Raw genomic sequence first — 25,296 nt, forward strand, 5'->3', positions numbered from 1 at the left:
GTTCTTCACAGTGTGCATCTTGCCTCTGGGCTCATTAGGAAGGGCCAAAAGCAAAACCCAGTAAGGCAACAATGTCTCAAGGCTAGAAACAGTAGATATGTTGTAGGAAAGCTCCACCTGAAAGGATTCCTTCTCCATTTTCAAAGCAAATGAACATGCCAAAAAACTTGCCAAACCAAAACCAGAGCATACATTTCTTTGCTTAAATACCTTTATCACCGCTCTGGTAGATCTTGTTGACCTGGGTCAAATATGAAGAGATGAAATCCAGATGGCAGATGATTTAGCCCCTACAATAATTCACATTGAATCAGAGGAAGCCTGATACATCATTAAAAATTCAAAAGCCAGTATTTATCTCCCAGGCGCAACATATATAGTCCCCACAACCTACAAAAGAAACATGTTCTCTCTCCCTTCCTTCTAAGTTATTTTATTCCCAAGGAGCTCACTGGATAGCATATAACAGATAGTACAAAAAGGGCATTGATTATGAAAACATTTGATGAGCGGAAATAAGATGATATCTCTACAGAACTTAAGGATCTTAGAATATAGTGTTACAAGCCAGAAGCATGGATGGCAGGCAGAACTCCACACATCCATCTCAAGATTATTAAAATCCAGCTTCTTCCCTGATAGCCATCAATGATCAAAAGGCATAAACAATCAGGCTTTCTATGCTAATGATTGCACTGAAATACTTTCTTAAGTAGTTTGACCAATTAGAAGGAGCACCAGCCATTAAAAAGAATCTTAATGATGGAATAGTTATTCAGAGTCCTTTAAAAGAAAACTGTAGTTTTTTTATATCACATGTCCCTCATTTTTTCTTGATTTTGGCTGTTTTACATTATTTTAAATAATAAATCCATCCCCCAAACCTTCACACACTCTTATAAAGTATAAAGCTACCAGCCTCCCTGCCTTTATTTTCATCAGCTTAATTTGTGAATCATTGGAAGTTAATATATTTGTGGTTCACACATGAAAAAGACATGAAAGTTTAAGAAATCCAAGCCTCTCCTTTGTGGACTCTAAGGCAAAGTATATCTAATTGCTATGAACTAGCTAAGACCCTTAAAATGAAATCACATTTCTTTAATTACATTTCATGAAGAAGCAATATCAGGGTTAAAGTCTGAAATAACACAAAAATCTTTCAATAAAAACTACCGTGTGTTATTCAGATGGGAGTGGAGAAACAGTGGTAGTTTACTGCTAAGGAATACATCGCATGCAGCGTATTTCATAGAAAAAATATTCTTAGCTAAACATGTCATCCAGTACTGAATAGATGAATATTTTGTAAAATTTGGCCATTATACATTATGTTCACAGCAAGTCACACTCATCTCTTAACTCTGTTTAGGGTGAATGTTGTATGTCAGTGCTACAGTACAGGACAACATATTGAGTAACACCATGGTCAAGTCAAAATCAGCAGGAGCATCACATATGTTACTGTTAGCAGAAGAAATGCAGAGGGTGTTTAGAGGGTGTGCAATTCTTCTGTCAGCTTGTTTAGCTCTAGAGTTAAACAAAACCACTTTAACTTCATCTTTGTTTCTTATTTATATGTTGTGATTTTCTTTTTTATGAAAAAAAAAAACCTAAAGCCAAAAAAAAAACCAAAAAAAAAACCCACAGAAAAAAAACCTGCAAAAAAAAAACTAAAAAAAAAAAACCAAAACAAAACAAACAAAAGAAACTCCACAAAAAACACCACAACCAAAAAAAAAAATAATAACCCAGTGCAGACACACACAATGCATTTGGCCAGGGTTTTAGGGTTTTTTCCTGAAGGTGTGCCTGGCAGCTTTCTGCTGTGTCCAAATTCACATGCCATCATTGACTGGCCTCATCTGTGGCTCCACAGGTAGTTCTGCCTCACAGCTGCACCTGCTGCTGCCTACCTGAGCTCCCCTCCTCTGCAGGGCACGGCTGAAGCACCTCACACACAACTCCTCTGGAGCAGGTGGGACATACCAGTCAGGCCTAGCTTGAAAAACTCCCACTGAAGTTCTGCATGACAGCTACAGAGCAGGTGACTGTGAGTCCCAAGTCTCCCAAAGCAACATTGCTTCCCAAGGGGAATTCAGTCCTCACTCAGCCAGGCTGCAAGGTGTGTTTTGAAGGCAGGCGGGCTAAGTGCATGTGAGATCACAATCTTTGTTGATTCCTACCAAGTTCAGACTTCTCATGGCCTTCATATTAACCTGCAGAGCACTCAGCTGAAGGGCAGTGCCCTGCAAGTATGCCTGTTCAGTCTGGAGAGAGGATGAAATCATGGAACTTTTCATTATCAACCTTTCCCTTGGCTGGGAAGAAAATGAGGTATTTTGAAGCTGAAACTTCTGGAGGGTTACTTACCACTCTCATAATGGTACCACCCATGTAGCAGCACAAGCATGAGTACTCCTGCCTTTAAAGGAGCTTGGTTTTGTCTCAGAGCAGAACAGGAAAGTTTAGGAAAACACAAAAGTTGTGCAGGTTAGTAAAGTATTTCCCACACATCTCTGGTTATGGGAGGCCTGTAATGGTATTTAATATTTTTTAAAAATGTTGGTTTCAATTAAAATAATAGATGGGAAAATAAGAAAGAAAGGAATATAAGGCGGGTAATTTTTTCCTATCCTGCAGGAAAATTCCAATTACTTAAATTATTCTTTTGCAGAGAAATTAAACAATTGCTGGAAAGGGGAACATGAAAATGTCATCCAATCTGCTTCTGAAATGCAGTTTATGCAATGAAGCAATATTTGTGTGGATTCCACTAATTCATTCCATTTTAGAGTGTCAGCCAGACAGTGAAACATAAGAGTTTTCACTTGAAAACTACTATAATTGCTGACAATCAGGGTCCACCTTCACCCCCTTACTTTCCCAGAAGCACCCAGATATTTTAGGGACACCAGTGAAGTTTTAGGAAAGACTCTTCACAAGGCAACATAAGAATTTCAGTCCATTACCTAGAGGCACTTTAGGCACACAGGTTCCCTTGATGCCCCAAGAGAATGTCAGGAGCTGCTGTGGAAGTCTAAGCTCAGTGTCGAAGACTTACAGCTGTAAAACACAAGATTAACTAGAGTACTTATTGCTAAAGATACAGTGCATCTTTTTAAGGACATGAATTAATCCATATTAACAGAGTTTGGGTTGGAAGGGACCTTAAATACCATCCAAACCAAATCCCCCTGCCATGGGCAGGGGCACCTTCCACTGGACCAGGTTTCTCAAAACCTCATCCAGCCTGGCCTTGAACACTTGCAGGGATGAGGCACCCACAGCTTCTCTGGGCAACCTGTTCCATTGCTTAAAGAACTTCTTCCAGATACTCAGCTAGCTATTGGTTATCACAGTACAGCAGGATTTAACACTGAATTACTGTTCTCCAAAGTTCTTAGGTCCTCCCAAACCATACAGTAAATTGGAGACATTAGTTATATCTGAAAAACAGGGTCTAAATATGATCTCTGACTTCCTGCAGGCTCTGGCAGGTATTACTTTGGGATTCTCTGGATGGTTTTGCAAATGTTACTCAAGATCTGGTCTATTGTCTTCTGTAAAAGCACACAATAAAAGTATTTTCAGAGAGATTATTCACTTTCCCCTTGCTTTCAGCAAGAATTCTGGTCATAGCAGTAGGACAAGCGCTAGGAACTCATATGCAAGAGTCAGGATTTTTATTCCAGAGTATGTGAGTACTGTTTCAAAAAGACAGCAAATGAAACCAAAGCAAATAAAATAATTACTGCAGTTAACACCTTACGAAATATTGTCACCTTCATCTCATTATTGGTTACTTGTTCTATCATAGATACTACTTTCTGGAAACTAGAACTAATAAGAAAAACTCCAAGGAGAAAAACCTTGAAATGACCTCAAAGAACTGTGAAAAGCACTGTAAGTACTCATGTTTCAGAAAAATAATCTACTTTTCACTAAACCAGTATCTATATGTAAGCAAATGTCTCCCAGACTTCAGCTATAAGCAGAGGCATTAATTTTGTTAGTTTCACTATGCTTTGTCCTCTCTTCATCTGAAGCAGCACATTTGCAATGACAATCCCTTGCTACTAAGTGAATCTCACATTTACACTGAGAGTGCCCAAGTACTTTTCAAGTCTTGACTCTGCTTTATCTGCTTCTGTCATAAGTGTGCCTGGCAGAAAAAACCCACATGCGGCTGAGACAGGGACACGTTTACTTTCAGAAGTCAGTAAAAGAAAGGGGATGTGGAAGAAAAACTCTTTAACATTGCCCAAGAAAATAGTTTTCAGTCAGACTCCAGTACTGCCTAATTCCTGTCTGCATCAGCCCAGTTAAAGCTGCCTGTGCTTAGGGGCGATTGGCAGTCTGCTCTGGGTTCCTTCACTGCACTGCTAATCTCCACTAATACTCTCCCATGCTTCATTTAATTTCACTCTCAGGGCTCTTTTTTCAAATTCTTCCTCAAATCTTAAACCAATGCCCTCATTGTTTAGGATTCCTTTACCCTGACAAGTCTGACCTCAGATATCCTTTCCTCTTTCCTGCTCTGTAACTCAGGCAGTCCACTTACTCATTCATATGGTAACCTCACATAATGGTCTCCACATTAATTAAGTAATTTTGGTCCTTTAAGGTACTACAGAGGGGTTTTCAGTGCCTTTCAGGCCAATTGAACTTTTTTTGTTGTTGTTGAACAGACTGGAGAGTACATGGAAGAAGAGCCAAGGAGAACAGGCTCGCTCTCCCTCTGGGCCATTCCTTTCATGCTGCTTCAGGGTTAGGCCAAAACAACATCAGCAAGTCTAATTTGCCCCAGCAGTGGATGGGAAATTACTAAAAACCCTGCAGATTAATTTGTGTCAGATGTATGCTTTAAAGCAAGTGAGAGCAAGAGAGAATGTGAGAGCATTTACAGAAAAATATGCTCTTTCTCTGGGATTTAGAAGGGCCCTCTTGTTTCAGATCTCTTGGGAGCTGGGTGGCCCCATGCAAATGAAAAGTCCTACCTTTGCTTTATGTTCTCCTTTTGTATTAAATGCTTTTCAGTAATCAGACAATTCAGAAAAAAAATGAGAGAGATAAAAAGAAGCAAAACTGCACAATGCATGATTGGTTTTGCAGTATCTTCTGATTCTTCTAGCAAATATAGTTTTGCATCATACAGGTGATATGGTCAGAAAAAAAAAAAGAGGCCTGGGGATTTTTTTGGAGGGGTGAGGGTTGTGTCCCACATCACTCCAGAAAAGCAAAATGTGGAGGAAACCTCACGTCACTCTGGAAAATAGTAATGATTAGTGTTACATAATCAATAACCTAATAGGACTGAAACTGCAGATCAATACATGATCCTGACCAGGAAGCACAGGTCCAAACCAGTTTTTCTGTTGAAACACTAGACCTCAAGTTGGTCTCTGATTGCCAGATGTGATCACCAGGCTGGGATATCCTAACGTGTCCTGGAGTGCCCATGGAAATCCAGCAACTGCAATGGTTTGGTGCTACTCAGTGTGACTCAATTGAGAATAAATTTTTCTGTATATGACTAACACATGACTTAAAAAGAGCACAGCTAGCAGTGGTTAGGCTTCTCACTGGTATTCCCAACAAGGCCAAGAACAGTCATCTCTGTGGCCAAGCGCTCTGGTTAATGGTGTTGCGACACTGGAGATGAGTCACGTGTGTGCTATCGCTGTGCAGTAACATTTCTGTTGCTAAACTAGATTTAATTTTGCACATTCTCGGAACTCATATCCAGTCTGATCTGCTCACCACATCTAAAAGGATTTGTTTACTTTTTAGGCAGCCTTGCTATTTAGATCTCAGATGACTGCCTCAAAAATTCTAGGGAAGCTCAAAATAAGTCTCATAAAGAAGTACAACATTAGTATAGACTTTTTTCTGGTGAGAAACAGTTCTGCTTCAAAAACTCCAAGCTTTACTTAAAGGCTTCATTCACACTGTTCCTAATGCTTGTCTTATCATTATTATGAAACAAAAATAATAACACCCAAAGTCCTACCCGAAGTCTGAATCCCAATCTGATTTGGCAACATAAATATAACCACAGAAAAATCTTCCAAGAGAGCCAAAGAGACAAAAGTTCCCAATCTAAAAAGAAAGCAAAGAAGTTTTGTGGAATTAGACCTTAAATCTCAGTTTCAGAACAGACTAGCACTTAGGAACCTGTCACAACTTTCAGCAAGATATCAGATATAGTTAATACGACATTTAATATTGGTGCAGTTATACTGGTACTCTGAGTGGTATCACCTATTTCAGCCTAGAAAGGAAATAGCAGTACAGGGAAGAAACAACATAGGATGCCTTTATATCTATAATTGTTGTTGTACTGGGATTTTTTTCAGCAAAAACACATACTAGTAACCTAAATGCTTGTACTAGTGCCAGATCTTCTATATGAGAAAAGAGTGTCAGAAGATTTAGAGGTCTGTGTCACACCAGTTTCACTAGTGCTTTGGCAGGTAATAGCATTTCCAGGCCCACATACAAGCACTAGATCACATCTGAGAAAGAGAGAAAATCTTTAGTTAAGTGACCATTTTGAAAATATTCTTTTTAGAATTGCTGAAATGCATAAGATCTGGCAACTTAAAAAAATAAAGTAATCCTCTTCAAAGGAACAAAATCCAACACAGCCATTCAAAAGAAACAATAACAAAAGAGAAATCTGTGCTAGTGATGATTATATTGGCAAGTCTCTGTCCATAATGCATGCTTGTGGAAAATGGTAACTACAGCTATAGCAATTCACGTAATACTATCTGAATATTTTTATCTGAGAAAAAACTACACTGTTGTATTCATGTGTATACAGGGAAAAAAAACAAGCTCTGAAGCAGATAAATCCAATAATATTTAGATTCCTAATTCTCTGATTTAGGTCCCAGGAGAAGCTTAGAAACTTTCAGTGGAAGGCAAAAGAGGGATTTCCTTATTTTGTCTGATCCATAGGAAAACCTCAAGTTCATTGAGGTAGTCTATCAGTTTTAGGGTGCCTAGTGCTGGAAAGAAAAAAAGGCAGCCCAAGCCTGCAGATAACCTGTTTGACTGACCTCACTCTGCAGCTCTGTTTATTCACCAGACATTGACATCAGTGCTAGCTCCAGCTCAGGAGAGCAGCTCAGGCACATAGGCAGGGCAAGCCTGCTCAGCCCTTGCTTGGAGCAGCTTTAGGAGCCAGGAGCCACACCCTTGCTTCCTGTCAGAGCAGAACAAGCCTAGAAGTCACAAAACCTACCTACTAGTAACAATGCCAGAAACGTGCATGTGTGCACCCAGTCCAATAATAATTAGTCTTTCTGGCACCAAAGCCTCAATCATCTATCGCAGGCCAAACTGTACTATGGGAGTGACAGTGCTCCTGAGATACTCCCAAGGTGTGAGGAAGCACCATCAACCTTTCCCTCATCTCACCTGAGATGCTCTCCTGTTCAGAAAAGGACTCTGACTATTGCTCTCATCTTGGGCTAGGGGAGCAGTCTCAGTGAGGACTTTGGAATATTTGATCCTCCAAGACTAACAGGATTCATGAGATCTGAACCTCATGCCAGATAAAAGCTCAATGAGTCTTTTCTAATCTGTGCCCGATCTAAGCTCAAACTTGCAATTCCTGGACAGTACCAAAATACAACTGCAACATTTCTGAGAGCTGAGCTCATAGTGCTGGATGAAAAGTCACAAAGGCTGCAGCGTCTGTGTATGCTAAGAAAATTGTACATGAGAAGGCAATCTGAATGACAGTTTCAGCTCTCCCAACCTTCCTCCTACCAGAAAGCCCTTCAGCCCCACCAAAAGTCCATATCTCTTTCCAAAGATTAACCATCACTGTCAAAAAGACTTCCAGAGTTTTCCTGATTTAAATATCTGAAATGCAGTAGAATCTCATCTAATTACTCATAATTCCTATCACTATGATATCTGCATTGTATTTTTAATAACACAAGAACATTGAAATAATTATGAAGGCTACAGATAACTTGAAATCTGATATCCCTGCTGCTTGTAAATATTTCTTCACATTTATTTGTCCTTTGAAATAATTAAGCACTTAAACACTATTGTTTCCTTACATACCAGAGCACATTTCTGACATGAATAAACACAAAGTGAAAAGCAACAAACTGCTGATCAGGAAGGTACATTTGTTCTGCATTTTGAAGAACATCTGTAGAATTCTGAAGGGCAGAAATCAAAACCCTGGAAGACAGTTTATCGTGGCTAATTCTTAGGAAAAAACCCAACCATTTACAGGTATTTAAGAGGGCTAGGAGATTTAATTTTTGCTATAAGCCTCAAAGATTTAATTTTCAGAAAGCTCAGCTGAGGGTTCTGCATTCTTAACAATTCCAAAAATTTAGGTCAAATTGCCTGAAATCAATGATTATAAAAAAAAGAGACCCTAAATTTTACCCAAGTTCTTTACATGAATGCCTGATATTTCCCTCTCCTTGTTTTTATTTTTAGATTCAGTCCACTGTTCACATCTCTAGGCATTAGCAGACATTTGATTGTTATTTTTCCCTTATGTTCTAACTTTTAGGTCTTAGGCCAAGCCGTGGCTTCAGCTGTGCAAATGTAAACCAAGCAACTCTATTCACTTGAGTGAGTTTCAATTAGCAAAGGCACAAACAAGACAAGCTCTCACACCTGATATGCCTTACCACTTTAATAATCTCATGTTGGGATCTCAGAAAGGAGAAATACTCAAGTGTTCATAAGACTGCACTAAATATGTGTCTAGGTCTATTCTAGCTCATGCTTTTACTGAAGCACCAATTAAGAATTGTTGGGGAGGGGGGGGAATGGGCTAGATTACTTGACCCAAGGTTCTAAATTTACCATTTGACTATATATTTTTTCTTTAAATACACTGTGACTCAGACATGCATTCATTGAGATTTGTGTACACAGGTTTCATACACTCAGCCATGTTTGCTTTTTGTATAAAACAGAAGAGGTCACTGTATCTGAAACAAACCTGAACTTACAGCTAGAATAATAAGTAACTTGAATGCAAACAAATCAAGCAATCTTGCCCTAAAGTCAGCATGAACCAGTTGATTTTCCTTACTGAACCCCTACACATGAGCTAAGTGGAAGACAGAAAGCACCTACTTTAGGGAAGACAAAGAGGAGCTTTTAGTCTGATAAATGCAATCTCACACAAGAGCCACTCTGCCTGACCAGGTGACCCCACTTCTCCCTCCCCAAGGTCCGCATGCTCCAGCAAACTCTGAGTCCCTTCTCCCAGCTCTTGGAAGGAGGGGAGAAGTTTGCTATAGGGAGAAAGACTTTATAGCTCACCAGCTGTGTGAACAAACTCAGACATATTTGGCTTCTGTGAACTTGGCTAAATCAATGAAACATCAGAGCTCAAACTTGATGCTTTATTTCCTTTAGTCTGAGGTTCTGCTCGCTATAAACGTGATCTGGAACAACACGTGTGAGACTGTAAAGCAAAAAAGAAATGAAAACAAAATGTGATTGTACATGAGATCAATTCCATGCTGACGTGATAATACGTTCAAAATTCTCATTTCTGTAGAAAGCTGACCACAGGCACTTCATCAATCAGTATTTCGATTTGTAATGTGTTCCGTATGGTTCTCTGTCATTACTTAATGGGGAACATCCCCTCTGAAAACATCTGACTCTGAGCTCTGCATCGAGAGAGCTGCTCGTGTTTCAACCACGTTTCCCAGAAACTGAACACTCAGCAACATATTCATTTTAGTGACAGCCACCACTAATGAGAAACAGCCATGGGTTCGTTGAAACTTTTACAAGCCAAAGAAATTTATATTAGCAACAACAGCAAAAAAAGAAAATAAAATCTCAGATTCACTTACGTGACAACTGAACCTCTAGAATCTCCAAAATCTTGATTTTAACACCCTAAAGCTCATACTGGGTTGGTGCTTGTACTTTATTTTTTATTTTATAGCTTATGTCTCTAGTTTTTGGGGGGGTTTGTTGTTGTTGTTGTTTTGGTTTTTTTCTTCTTTTAATTTCCAGCTAAGCCAGTTGTTCTGACATGTGTTCTGTATATCAGGAACAGGAAGCTGGGACAAGAACTGGAGAGTTTATCACAAGCTGAGAGGTAGTGCGGAAAAAAAATAAGTCCATCAGAAGTAAAAAGGTCATACAACACTCAGTGATGGCATTAGATTGGGAGGACCTAAAGAAAGCAATTAGAAAATCTGTTTCATTTTGTTGGAGAGCTATATTATTTTCCAGCATCAGTTATCTTTGCTCAGAATGTCAGGGAATTACGAATCTCAAAATTTCTTGTGCTTTGTTGTTTTTGTTTTAGGTTTGGGATTTTTTTGGGAATTGGCTTTTTGGGGTGGGTAGACATTTGTTTGATTTTTTAATAAAGAGGAGCAGCTGTGAAAAATTTTGATTTGCCAATATATGAAACTTTTTAAAAATTACCAGACCCACAAGACATGCAAATTGTGAGGAAACTAAAATCTCAGACTACATGAAAACAACAACTTTTTCGGAAGACTGGAGGGAACAAATGTCATACCTTTATTTAGAAGGGTCTCTACTGGCTGTTAAAGGCATCACTTTGAAATAGTCATTAAAAACAAGATAACAAAATGACTGGATGTTCAGGATGCCGCAGAGTCAAATCAGCAGAGTTTCTACAGAGAAAACTGTGTCTCACTAATCTTCTAAGACTTATTCAAATCTACCAACAAGACATTGTCAAAGGATAATTTATTTCCATCATGAGCCTGACAGACACAAAGCAGGATAGCAGGCAAGACACAGCTATGGTAAGAATAAGATTAGCAGCTCTCCCAGATTGTCCTTTACTCCCAGGGACTTCAGCAGGATTTGTTCCAAGAGTAAATGCTTAGAAAGAGAAGGAAGAGTTTTACAACTGCCCAAATTTATGTTATGATCTTCGTCAAGGCACTGTACAAAGAATTTCTAAAAAAATTAAAATAGTACCATAATTAATAGTATTTTGACAGCTATTCAAATCAAAGTCAGAGATGAAAAGTCAACTCATATACTAAGTTCAAAGCTCATTCAAGTCTCATTTTTTTAAATATACTTCAAATAAATGCATTATGTTTCATCACACTAAGAAAGTTTACATTTGTCTTCTAAATTCACTGTTTTTAAAACAGTGGTCCCCCCTGGATCTCAGTTTAGATCCAATGGCAATATTTCCATCTTCACTATAGATACCAATAATGTTCTGGGTTGTTTGTAAATAAAGAAAGAAATGAAGTCCCAACCTCTCAAGTGACAGCAAGGCCACCTAACTTTTTTTAGACTACTTACCAGACTCAAATGGAAGAGTCAAGAATTCCATCTGTCAGGGCAATAACCACCAAAATAAAAAAAAAAACTCTTAGAAAAACATGGTATGAGAAGCTGTGTCTCTGAAAAAGCATATCTGAGCAAGGACTTTTATAGAGAACCATAATGTTTCAAGCACTTTGAAATATAAGAGAGAATGAAGTTAGAAAGTATAAATCAAAAATCTTGCTAGCTAAAGAAAATCATTTGAGACAAAAGATGAGGAAAATGCTAAAGTTAGAAATTAAAATAAAGTAATTCAGAGAAAGATGTTAAACAGAGACCAAAGCATTTGGATGAGCATTTGCAGGTTTACATAAAAACATTAACTGACCTTCAAGACATGAGCAGTATTATTTTACAGAAGAAAAAATGATAGACAATGAAAAACAAACAAAAAGAATTTACAGGTTTGTTGATAGATTTCTGGAAGCAAAGCCAAGGAAAAGGGAATACAATGTTGTAATGTGCAATTAAATCATGCAGGGCCCTAAGCCCAAGCACCAAGGCTAGGCATCAACAAAGCATCAGAAAAAGGAGAGCAAACTCTCAGGGTACATGTTAAGTATCAGGCTAGTCCAGATAACCAGCTTGCAGGTGCAAAAAATAGGGTTGATGTTTTCTCAGAACAAGCAGCTTACTGGAAGCACACCTGAAGCTGACTTTTGTGCTTGCTGATCACTCATATTCTTGATTCTCTTGATCTTTCAGTTGCCTTCATTCAGAAAGTTCATGTCTGTTGAACTAGGTCTCCTTTCTTTGATTTCATCTCTTAGCTGTCACAGAATGACTTTTCCACCTGTTAAAGAGCTTGCAGGCTTTATGCATTCCTTGTTCCTATGGGGTGTTTCAGTGTGTTTCCCAAAGATGTCATCAGAGGTAAACTTCAACAACGGCTTGTGTTCAGGAGTATTTTCTTCTAAGCACTCACATGTTTGCCTCTGAAAAACAGATTATGCCATATTTGATGCTGGCTAAATTTTGAACTTTGAAACTTTCAGAGATGTTCCATTTTTTAATTTTTTTTTTTAATAGGTTAAAACTCTCAGGGATGCACCCAGCACATTTCAGCTTTTTGGAACCCAAAATCTGCAGCAGTGGTAGTAAAAGATCTGCTGTTACCAATGTCCAACCTGATCTGGTGCAAAGAGAAGAATTATCCCAATTCTCCTGCAGTGATAGGGAGCAAGGTAGAAGTGTTGGGCCATGCATATGCATAGTACTTGTCTGTCAGAGAGAATTATTCAGTGTTTAGTATACAAAAAGGTAAAAGTGAGATGAACCACAAATTATTTTAGTCATCATAGTAAATTAAGCTAGCTTGCTCAGATATAATCCTGTTCCCATTTCTTTTGAGAAAATCAGAAAGGCTACATATATATATATATATGCAAGTATTTCTAAATAACAGCAGCAGTTAATAGCAATCCCTTGGTACCAGAAAATGTGCAAAACATGTTGTTTTGTTTTTCTTTGTATTATTGCATTTGTATCAAAAGTCATAACACTGCCATCCTTGTAAGAAGTGAACAAATTGAGAGAGCCAAACTCCGGCTAGTTGTTTGTGAGCACAATTTCAGAAAACTGATCTTTGGATACTCTACCTACCCAAAACTGTCTTCCTGATTTTAGCCAGAAGGTACAGAAGGTACAGTTCAGAACTTTATTTCTTGCAGGGAAAGACAAAAACCTGATGTTGGAGTAGGTAGGCACACTGATACAACCAATATGAATGGGAACAGCATTAGGCTTGAATTTGGAGAAATGGATTTCCATTGTTTTTTCTTTAAAAGAGTTCAAGGCTTCTTAACACAGGTAGAGAAGAAGAGCTTGCAAGAACCCATTTTCAATTTAATGCTGAACTGAATGGAAGTTCGCGTTGCTCCTGAACATGACCATATTCCAGAAAAATACCTGTGAGTTACTGACAAACAAGGGATAAATGGGTAGAAGGAAGTCTTTATAATCCCTTCAGCAAACAGTTCCCTTGTTCTGTTTCATACCTCTCATTGAAGCCTGGCAAGGAGAGGAAACATGGTGTGTGCCTACCACATTTCATTTGCCAGGTACCTGCAGGGCACCAACCTTGGGCTCCTGCTGCTACCACAGGCTTCCCATTGCTGATAATTAATTATTTATAACTAACAAGCACTGTCCCTATGTTTCCATTACTTATTAGGTTTATTGTTGTGACTACGCTGTTGCAGAAGGCTAAAACCCAGCTCCAAGTTGGTTTTTATTCACACAGAATTATTCTTAGTAGGTAAAACCTGACTTTGGCAAGATTATTTGATCAGCATTACTCTTTCATTTCCAGAGCTATGTGGCTACACCATTCCATCCACAACCAGTAATAAAATTACCTAGTTATTTAAGCAAGGACAGATGGGCTGCCACTCTCTTCCTTCAATCTGAGGATAGAGAAAGTAATTTCCAATCATATTATTGTTTTGGTTTGGTTTTTTTCATTCAAGAGCGAGGGAGAGGGTGACTCACATTCTGTTTGCAGTGCAGCAGCTGCCTCCTACTGTCCCCCTGAATCATCAGTTTGGTTGCAGCATTTCTGCCTTGGTCTTTATTGTTTGCAGAAAGGGCCTGATTAACCAGCCCTGGGTTTCATAGCCTAATAAAACATGCTTGCACAATGGGGCCAGCCAGCTTTTGTTAAGAAGGGATGCAGTGAAATCTAAGAATTGGATTGTGAGGGGAATTTGCAGTGTCAAAAGGAATTTAATCACAATTATTATTTTCACTCATTTTGGCACTGATTTAAGTACTTGCTTTGATATAAAGTTAGTATAGGAAAGAAGAACAGTCATTTTTAAAGAGATGTTTCTGCAGCCATAGCTGAATATTTTAAATATCTGCCATCAATGACATGTCAGACTCTTTGGTACTCTGAACTTTCACTTAGTGTAGTTCTTAAAGATCAGTATATACCTGTTGTGTTCAATATTAATAAAAAAGTGGCATAAAAAGTAGATGTATAAACAATGAAAATTTGAAAACTTTGAAACAAATTTTTGAAATGTCAGTTGAAAACTATCAAAAGATTGATTCAAAATTTCAGGTATGGCCTCCTGTCACAGTCTTATTTTCCATGGTATCACCAACAAGGAATCCCTGCAAACGGTTGCTGATGACACTGATGAATCAGAACATCAGAAGCGTGGGTTTAGGTCCCACATGTGAGATTACAGAATGTAATTTTGATCTTCTTTTCATTAAGTGTATTGACAAGAACCTCCTAAGCACTTCTGGGTCCTATCCCAAGCTAAACTTTGTGAATGTAGCTTTGAGTGCATAAAGTGATTTAGAGACTTAGTAAAGACATCCTGATTTTCAATACATTAGATTCACTGTGGGGATCTGAGACTTATGCCCCATTATTAAGCCTGACCTTTAGCATGCCCTGATGTTCAGCATCCTTCAGTAACTTTGAGAAGGAATTTATGCCATACTGCTTTCCATGTGTGACTAACATAGCAATGGGTTGATTTTCAGTTCTTGTTATGTGACGTCTCCTTGAAATGTGCTCTTCATCAACAGCTATTAGTGACAAAAATAATTATCACCACCCTAATTTATGTTATTAGTTACATGGAATTACGGGACATAATTTAACATTGCCTCTCCCCATAAAAATTGCAATCGTCCCCCAAAATACAAATTAATTTTATGTCTAAGGAAGACTGCTAAGCAACAATAAAAAATGCCATATTTATTAGGATTAGCCCACTTAAAGGGAATACGTGAAGTTTCATAAATCTTATATTGCTTATGCAATATGCGAACACTAGTTTTATATCAAATATGTGACTTGACATTAACAAGCTTTTCAATGTGTCAAAGTAGGTGTCACTATGAAAGAGAAATTATTGACTATATTCCTCAAAATATGAGAAACAGAAAACCTTAACTTGGTAAGATACAGATAAATGTCTTCTTGGCTTGCATTGTCCTACTGATTTGACACTAATTCCAAAAATACATAAAAACTTTTGCCATGGTATATAAATATAATATATCAGAATTACACGAGTATAGCTGCTTCTTATTTAATATTGTCCTTCCACAGGCAGTAAAAGCAGAAAAGTGTACAGATCTCTATTCCTGCTTATAGAGTTCAGCATAAGATAACCAAATTTTGATGAAAAGCACTCTCATGCTTGATCAACATGGCATATTTTAATATATAGGCATCATGGTACTTATGACATCTTTTAATCATACTGCTCTCTGTTTTCAAAATATTTAGATATTTTAAAAATATGGTGTCAGGTGCTTTAGTTAGACTGATGCTACCTAATAAGTTTCACTGGAATTCAAAACATCGCTTTTTCTTGTATCTCGAATCATTCCCTGGGTACGACACATGTATGAATACCTTTTTACAATAAATGAAGGAAATAATTTTCCAACATGGAGCATATTTATTCAGGATTCACAATCCCTTTCATTAATAACTGTAAGTATATTTCTCTGAATTTGTGTTGGGGAAATCAGCATTTTCCACAGCAGTCCCATGGATGGTGCTCAGCCAAAGGCACAGCTGTTTGAGCAGCTCTTTGTGCGGGTTACCAGGGAATGACCACAGAAAAGCCTGTTTGTGTGCTTCTCTGGGGGAAGGGCTTCTGCACATGCAATGAAATGTATTTTCTACTCATGTTGTACAATCTCCTTCCAAGTTTTGAATCTCCTGGCACATTTTTATACTTCCTGATGACCTCATCATCATCATATAAAACATGACTTGAAGAAAGAGAAAACAGGTGGGGGCTCAATTTCAGTGCTTCCCATTCTGCCCTCACTGCTCCTTCTCACCAGGCTGCCCTCCTTTTCCTCCTCCCTCCCCACTTCAGTTACCCAACAAAAACCAACAAGTGAAAAACTAACCAAGGAAATGTTTCATAAGAAAAAATTCCATGGCACCCTCTCCCTGACACACATGCACACACAAAAGGCAGCTTTAGTAATAACCACAGCCATCCAGTAAATCCAAAAAAGCCAACATAATGAACATACAAAAGTGTGAACTGTTAGACTGTGATATTCAGTTAGTTCTTGGCAGAACTATTTTAAAATAAGTAGAGTTGACACTGGATTAGAAGATTAGAAAGACAGTTTTTCTTTTTCTTTCTTTTTCTTTCTCTTTCTTTTTCCCTTCCCCCCCCCCTTTTTTTTTTTTTTTGCAAAAATGAATTATATTTGAAGCTCACTGAAGCACAGATAAATGTGAGCTAACATATTTTTAACTTGATTACATTCTGCAGTGATATATAGAGGCACATAGCTACAGTAAGTGATTCCATGGAGAGAGAGGGGGAGGGAGAGAGGGAGGGAGGGGAAAACCCTCTGCGAATATGATAAGGAAAGCTGGGATGAATTGTGGTCTCTGTTCTCTGTTATCCAAGGGTGGCTAGCTGCTGCTGCACTAAAGGCCTTTATTCCCTGCCTGTGGGAAAGTGGTGGGCGAAGGCTGCATTCTCAGTTACACTGCACATGCAGATTTTAATTAGCTGGATTAAAAACAAGACCGTATCATGTCCTTTAGCAGTATTCTATCTAGAAACAAAAGATTTTCTTTCCTGGCTTCTGCAAGCAGCACAGTAAAGCATTAATAAAAAAAAAGGTCATGGCAGTTCAAGATGAAAGGTCACACATGATAGAAACTCTATGTGAGGGGGACATCATGTTTATCTCTGTGATAAAGGAGCTCTGTCCAGGCAGGTCAGCATGCCGTGCCTCAGCAATAGGAAAATATAAACATATGGAGTGGATAGATGATGGAATGGGGAGTTTGGAAAAGTGAATTCAGTTGTGGAAGTAGAGAAGGGGTGGGGAGGTGGGGGGAGGAGAGGGAATTGTTTGAGAGAGAATATAAGCTGAAAGGATCCAGCTTTAAAACAGCCAGAGAGGGTCAAAAAGAGCCTGAGATGAAGCCTGGGGTGATGGCTGCAGAGCACAGCTCAGAGCCTTTCATTCAGGGTGAATGAGCATTGATCCAGCAGGCAGACACTACCAGCCCAGACCGCTGGGCTACGTCTTTGCACACCAAAGCCCACTTAAGCATGGCCAGAACCTTTCTTCCACAAAGAGACATGGACTCATCCCTGGGTCGAGCTTCAAGCCCCTAATTCCAAAGCCTCTCCAGACTGATTGCTTGGACTGAGACTGGGGTTTTTATGTTTTATTTGGACCACCACAACTATTGTGTTGGGACTTTATATCTGTTGTTTTCTTTTTCTTTAGTGGGGAGCCAGGCTTTCCCCCAGTGAAGGCCAAAGGAATCTGCATGTACTTCCAAATGAGAGTTAGCAGCTCTCTAACCCACAGGCTTTGCCCTGGAATGCACTGAGCTCTTTCAACACCACCGTTATCAGTAGGAGGGAAAAGCAATACCTCCTCAGCTTCTCACCAAGATCAGACTGCAAAAATAAACACATTTTGGCCTTACAAGCCTTAACTGATGCATTGGTCTCAGTCGGTCTGAGTAGAGCCACTGCCATATGCAAGCATCCATGGGAGAGTGCTTGAAGATTGAGGGGGAAGACAGAAAAGGGAAGGAAAAGGGAGGCAAAATTAGATAAATGTTAGATAAATGTTCCTCCTCTGCTTTACCATACTTTCTGCTTGTCAAAATCCAACTCAGAGAAAAAAAAAATACACATTTCTATATCATTCTGGGCAACAACTTGATTCTTTACTTCATAAACATTTTCATTAAAGAAGATTTGCACAGCATGGGCCAGGTGTGACTATGCTCATGTAGGGCTCTACAGCTTGCATTGTATGACTGATCCATGAATAGGTCAATTATGAAACTGACTTTTACCCAAAAAAGAAACACTGGGTGAAAGCATACAATCAAGTTCTAATAGTTTAACAAAGTGCTGTACATCAAATGACCACATTAATTAAGAGCACACTCATCCTGTAGCAAACCTGAGGCAAAATATGCATTGCTTTAAATGTTGTTGAATTCAGTACCTGTCAGCTTCAGAAATTCAAACATATGCCTGAGGTCTGAGAAATGTGAGGGCTAGTGCTGGAAGAAACTAAGGGCTAGTTTCTGGATAAAACAATACCAATTTTTTCATTCGGGGCAGCAATTCAGGATAGTAGTTACCTACCAAACAATGCAATGATTAAATTGTCCTGGTTCTGCTGTTGCTGCTGAGATCACTGGAAAATCATGGTTTAATTCAATACACATAGGCAATTTTCTGTAATCTCAGTAATACAGAATGGCCTAATATAATAATTTTGTACTATGAGCTTTTTAAAACTACTTGGCCTTCACTGCCATTTATCTTCAGAAGAGAGAAAAAGATTCAGGCATGAATTGCCTGATTCTGATTTATATTGCTGCAGGCAGAAGTATAACACTGTGAAGTACAGTGTTCCATGGGATGATTGGGGTACCACTGCACAGAGTTAGCTCTAGAAACACAGAGCGAGATCTCTCCAAACTATCTCACACACACTATGTGAAAGACATATCAGGCTTATCCAAACCCAGCCCCAGAGCTCTGACTTTGAAAAGATCCTGATGTAACAACATACTCATGTCCTTTTTACCTGGTTTTAAATAAATTGCCTTCCCAGACATGTGAAATAAGTTGCCACAGAAATCAAGGGGAGTTTTATGTTCACATCAGTTTAGCATGTGTATGTGACCTCAAGCACCTGGTGTGTTTCTATCTCAATACCTCATTGCTTTTTACCCCTATATCCAAACAGGGTGCTGGTCACAGAAGCTCTTAGCAACTTGCTCAAAGCCATAGGACATCCTTCATCAGGGAGGAGAGCTGAAGCTGGCTTTTCCAGAAGCTCAGCTTGTGTGAGAAATCTCTTGGTAGTTCAAAACTAACAAGTTTTGTAAAATTTTAGGACTCTATGAGATGTCAAAAATTTTCAGTGCTCATTTGGTACAAAGTGAAATGGGAAAAAGAATCCAAATGTGAAGAAGGTGACCAACCTAATGATTATACTTCTCAGCAGCTTCTGGTCACTGAGGCCAGAAAGGGTTTCCTGTTGACTCCTGGCAGAATTACTGAGGTTTCCCTCTGACACTAAATAAACTAAACAAGACCAGCAAGGCATGGGCCCGAAACCATCTGTACACTAAACTGGTCCCTGGGATGGTTTTGGTGCAAGCCTATTCATGCTCTTCCAGACAACGCCAAAGCACAGCTTGGGTATTGACCCAGTTCAGGCACCATCGCCAAAAGATATTTTGGATGTGGCCACCGTGATCTGGAGGGCAAGGGAGTTTAGCTGCGTGGATTCAAGTTCTTTCATGCCAGTTGGTCTGCAGGAAAATTCTCTGACTAATTTTTTTAGTAGTTTAGATGTAGCCAATGTGTCCAAATCTTCCTTTCCTTGCATTCTTGCAGAAGCCAGCAGTCAGTGCTGCTGAGCATTGGCAGTGTGATGTGGCATTCAGCAGGGTGACAGAAGTGACATGAGTTGACCATGCAGCTCTCTGAAATGCAACAAAGTTCATGTATTTTAGAGAAAAGCATTATAATTGAGGGAGTGGGTCGAAATAGATCCACTAGAAGTAATAAAGAAACCAAAACAGAAAATGACACAAACAATTGAAAAATGAATAGGCCAATTAATTTCAATTAATTCAGAGCTAGTTCTCCACTATGATAAAGCTGTCTGCACAAAAAAAAAAATAAAAACATACATATATACATGAATACATAAATAAATAAACAGTATTTTTTAATAAATACAAACTTTGATATTATGCAAAATCCAGGCACACTGTTAAGAATAAAAATAGAAAGCATTGCTTTAAGTATAACACAACCTGGTAGATTCTAGATGGAAGAAAACATTTTTAAACAAAGACCTAGTTTAAGGCAATAATCGTCAACATGAGGCTTATATATAGAATGTGGCAGCTGTAACAACATTCATATCTCAGAGTGCCTGGTCTCAGGCAAAGCAAGGGAAGTGCTGAAAACAGTAGCATTCCTCATGGATCTGCTCCAGATCCCACAGAAGTTGGAGAGAATCTACACTCCATGCTTGCTTTCACACTTGGGCAGCACAGCTAATGTTGAGCAAACAGACCACAGCTATGTGGCTCTCCCAGCAAGCCAGGCACATAAGAAAAAAATATCTGCTCCCTCCCTAAAGTCAGGATTTGGGTGAGGGGGAGGAAGAGAAGTGGCACTACAGGTACCTGTTTCTTTCAACAGAGTCTGTCTTGTACTGACCCTGACAACCGTAAAAGCTTAGAGCCCCCCCAAGACCCATTGGGTAAATAACCACAGTGGAAGTTGGTTTTGGAGGAGAAAAGGGAGTACAGTTTTATTTATTATTATCGTTAATATGATGTTGCAAAACATTGTCCCTGCTAAAAATGATCATAACAAAATATCAAATCATCAAAATGAACATGAGTCTTGGGCTCAGCTGGCTTACATGTTCTGGAAAGGTCATTAGTTTAAAGTTTCTGCTGCTGGGAACTGAGAAACAATACCATCTCTCAGGAAACAAATCCTTCTTTTTAATGCAGCCCTGCCCTCCTGATGCTCCTACCACACTTCAGATTGTGTTAAGAGAGCTGATCTCTTCTCCAAAGAGCATGGCCATTGCACTGGATAAGAAGACAAGGGCTGGCTCATAAGGAAGATCATTCTACAGCTTCCCAGTGACAGACTAAGGACAATGAAAAGTGAACTCTGGCAATTGAAGCAGTACACCAGAGAGACATCAAAAGCATATATGTTCTTCTATACCCTCAACCTACATGAGCTAAAGATCCTAAAGTAGAACTCCAGCAGGCAAGGTTGTATCTACCTAGCAGAGAAGCAGACTGAAAATTTATTGTGTTCAGCTTGCTCAGCTTTCCCACAGTATTTTGTCTCAACATGAGTCAAGCTAAGAGCACAGATTCTCACTGCTCAATCAGATGTATTCACTCAGATGTTTTTTCCTGCCTGCTCTACACTAGGAAGTCAATATGAGGTAAGAAGCAGCACAGGAGACCTCCTATGGTGGTGTGCATTAAATTGAAGAAATGGTAGTCCATTGTGTGCAAATTTACAATCACACTTAGAAAAGCTGACAGGAGGTAAACTAATTTCCAAGTCTTGCCTAAAATTACTAATTCTATCTTTTCAGTTGCTGAGCTCCTGTTTTTAAATTTAACAACATTTTTTTAGGTTTAATTTCATTTTGATGGTATCTGTTCCAACCAAAATTAGGGACAAATATGGACTTTGTAAACCTCTGACCTATATTTCTGATCTGAAACCCCAGGATTACCTCAGTAAGTGACAAATCATTGGAGAAAAAAAAAAACAACAAACCTCATAACCAATATTAAATTATAAAATAATGTCACAAATGAGAAACCAAAATAATGTTGGCAAAATGTGTTCCTTATGGATCTAGATTTAATAAAGATTTTTTACATGGCCTCAGAACTGATACTGCTGTGGCAAGCACCATGCGAAGACACTTTGCTCCCAAGGACCTGACACCAGCACTGCTATTGTGTAGCACAGCTTCAAACCTGCACTGAAGCAATGTTGTAAATCAGGACTCATTCCACCAAAGTCAATGGAGCCAAATGACCGTAAAACTGGTATGAGAGAGAAATCAGGTTGTTAACCTCTAAGGAGAGTTTGCGCTTGTCTCACAACCTGTGTTTGGTCAGGCTGTATTTTATTCATTCAGAGCGTAAAATGAGAGCCTCAAACTAGGAAATAAATATTTGATTGTAGCTGAGCTATGCTTGATATAATTTCACGATGCTAAACTTCCAGCATTAACATCTTGGCCCATATCCAATAATTGCCTGAATTTGAATGGAGGTGTCTGATTTTAACCTCAAACAGTAACTTGCACCGTCTTCTGACCGCAGTCTAATGACATGAAAACCCAAAAGCAACTACAATACTATAATCATAAAAGTTAGGAAGACTTACTGGGAGGACTAGGACTTGTTGGACTGGGAAGACTAAGGAACAAACTGTTTTGTTTTACACAGACTCTCAGTGTTGTAAACGCCAAAACTGTAAAAACCCAAACAAAATATCGTCAGATGTACTCTAAAAACAAGGACCCATGAAGGGATACTGACCATGGAGTTATGGATTCGTTCACTCTTCCTTCCTTTGAATGTATTTTGATGATGGGATCACTTCCCTCTGCCGAGATTCCAAAGTTCATATCATTTGATTAACTTTTTTTTAAAATTACCTAGTGTTCCCCACTGTCCAAGTTATATATTAAGATACCAGTTTTATGTATCTATTCAATGGAAAAATTATTAACTATATATTAAGAAACTGGCACACCCAGATCTGGATTTCAATGGTCAGACATATCTGGAACATATTTAATGATTTGTGTTATTAGCTTTATGTTGTGTAGTAATTTAATACATATCAGGGAGTATGTGCAAAAATTGTTCAGCATGGAGCTCCTGATTTCTGTTTTCCAGCTCCATTGTAATTTTAAGGCATTTATTCACGCACTTTGGTTTTGGCCCTTGTGTGGGCAGTGGAAAATTGTGATAAAAGAGCCATCTTTTAAATTTGAAGAAAGAATCAAGGAAAATACACTTGGGGTTTTTTTTTTCTTTTCTTCCTTTTCTTTTTCTTTTCTTTTTTCTTCAGTCAGAGATCCTACAGAGTAAAGGTAAGCCCCAAGTTTTTACAACTCCAGCTTATAAGCCTCTGTCACTGTACAGAGGGGAGTAAGATGTTGGAGAGGAAAAGGAATAAGCCCTTGCCTGGGTCAAGCAGGTGCATTTCAAGGGTTTCACTGAGCTTGCACCATGGCTGCCAGGCTACCCTTGCACCAAATGCCCTTTCCACCCTGCTTCAGTTTCTGTTTTCTCCAGGTGTTAAGGAGCTTTCTGTTTTATCACAGGGTAAACCTGAGTTTGGCAGACACAAAAGTAAATAAATACATAAAATAAACGTGCATTTCATTTTCTCTGGCAAATGTAAACAGCATCCACCCAGCCAGCACTACCAGTTAGTGTAACAGCAGAGAAAGCTCTGGTTAAAATCTGGATTTCACCTCCTGAGTGGCACATACAGATGAAAAAAGTAAAATAATTACTTTGAAAAGGCTCATCCATTTATCTTGCTGGCACAAAGACCTCCTTTACTTTACTTTATGGGATCTTAAGCATCTTGATTCCCCTTTTTGATTATGTAAAAAAAAAAAAAAAAAATTCCCCTTTTTGATTATGTAAAAAAAAAAAAAAAAAGATGCTACTATGTAAAAAAAAAGCAGCAAACTCTAAAAGCATTCAGAGAGGGAGCAGTAGCTTTAGCCTTCTGTTTGTGCGATTCCAATAGGTGTATTTAAATGTAAATGCTACCCTTTCACCCTTGAGCCACCTATTCTTGCAGCCAGCAGAAAGAGAGCATTCATGGTATAATGTCTTTATGAGGACAGATCTTATACTTAATTTCTCATGTGAATCCAACTCTTTTATAACACATTTTTGTGAGATTAAAAGAACAATATTAGTCTAGTGGCTCAGCAGCCAGATCACTGCTCTGTCACATGGGAGACGTGGGTTCAAAGGGATGGCAGGCAACTGTGCTGGGAAGTGCTTGATGGAAACTGCAGCCACGGAAAGATTCAGTCCTCCACTCTCACAGAATTGTTTAACTGCACATTATCTCCTCCCTCGGGCCAGACAGAGCCTCTCTCCCTCCAGCTCCTTACTGGAAACCACCCAGCTGCTGCTCCCTTACTCAGAACTATTGGAAGGGTATGAGACCCCAGCTCTCTAAACCATTTTCATTAGCCTGCATTTGCACAGTAGGGAGGATTTTCAAGAAGGAGAAGGAACTTTCTGAGGATGCATTTCCAGACTAAGTCCCCTTGCCTGCCCAGTTTCACTCAGTGCCCGTGAGTGACAATGTGTCGGGGTTATCCGTGCTTGGCATGGCTGCACTGCGCAGCTCATGAGCACGATGGGCTGATAAGAGAGACAGCGCAGCTCGACTCCTGATGTGTCAGGGCAGAACATAAGTGCTCTGCATTAGGAGATTTATTTCTCGAGTGGGGAAAAGCCTCAGTCTCTTTTGGCTAAGCAAGCTAAAAAATAAATTATTCAAGCAGAGGCCAAGATAACTGTATCTTACTTTGTCCTTACTGGATCAAAATAAGGCATACTTTTTTTTCCAAATAATCTTTTTGCCTCGGTCTGTAACCTGGTTACATGTGACAGACATCAGACTTTGGCTTCGTGACACCTCCATGCAAGAATAAATACATTTTGGAGCATGGCCTGAGGCAGCTGCAAGACAGCTGTACTGTGCACCGGTGTATGCCCAGCCCTTCTGATTAGTAGAATTATTATTCTTTTTTGTGATGCTTCTCAGAGGACACAGTGAGAAGGGGTCTTTGTGCAGAGTGACATTCCCATGCTTAACAATATGATATTTTTCTCCTTGGACCTTATAGCCCAAGTACAAGCCATGTTATTTTCTTCGTCTTTAGCAGCTCTGTGACGCAAGACAGAGAGGTCTGTGTATGCCGCAAGCACCAGCACCAATGTCAGGCATCCCACTTCCCTCACTTCCCCTTCCCTTGATACAGAGCATATGTTTCATTGTGGCACCAAGCACAGGAAAACTGAGGGGAAATAGCCTATTATTTTAGGAGGTGCAGGACCAAGCACCTGGAACAGTGAAATACTTGGAAAGCAGTTCTGTAAATGTTTTAGGCTGTAATATATTAAACAATTAAGAGGTGTTGGTATTTCTCTGCTCAAGGGCATTTAAACAGGGAAGTTCCCTTTAAAGGCACTAGAGCAGAATGTGTATGGTCATGCTCTTTAAAACAAAAACTACCTGTTTTTTCCCTCCCTTTCAGCAAAATGTCCAAATTTCAGCTGACTTGCTCTTTCAGCAGAGGAAATTAAGCCAGATTATTTTAATGCTGCTTTAGATTGTTAACTCCTCA

At 39.1% G+C, this 25,296-nt stretch overlaps 1 long non-coding RNA gene across 4 annotated transcripts in view; it reads right to left on the reverse strand.

Moving 5' to 3' along the window:
• Positions 1-9,387: 9,387 nt before the first annotated feature.
• LOC107201673 overlaps positions 9,388-25,296 on the reverse strand; it is a 193,179-nt gene continuing 177,270 nt past the window's right edge. For 2 of the 4 annotated variants that reach the window (XR_004496783.1, XR_004496784.1), the window contains 2 exons: positions 12,468-12,561; positions 9,388-12,275 (listed from right to left, as the gene is read on the reverse strand). This is a non-coding gene — a long non-coding RNA (uncharacterized LOC107201673). The remainder of the gene's footprint in view (positions 12,276-12,467; positions 12,562-25,296) is intronic. The other 2 variants (XR_001520319.3, XR_001520325.3) reach the window with 1 other exon arrangement.

Source organism: Parus major, chromosome 3 (assembly GCF_001522545.3).
Source record: "Parus major isolate Abel chromosome 3, Parus_major1.1, whole genome shotgun sequence".
Taxonomy (NCBI): domain Eukaryota; kingdom Metazoa; phylum Chordata; class Aves; order Passeriformes; family Paridae; genus Parus; species Parus major.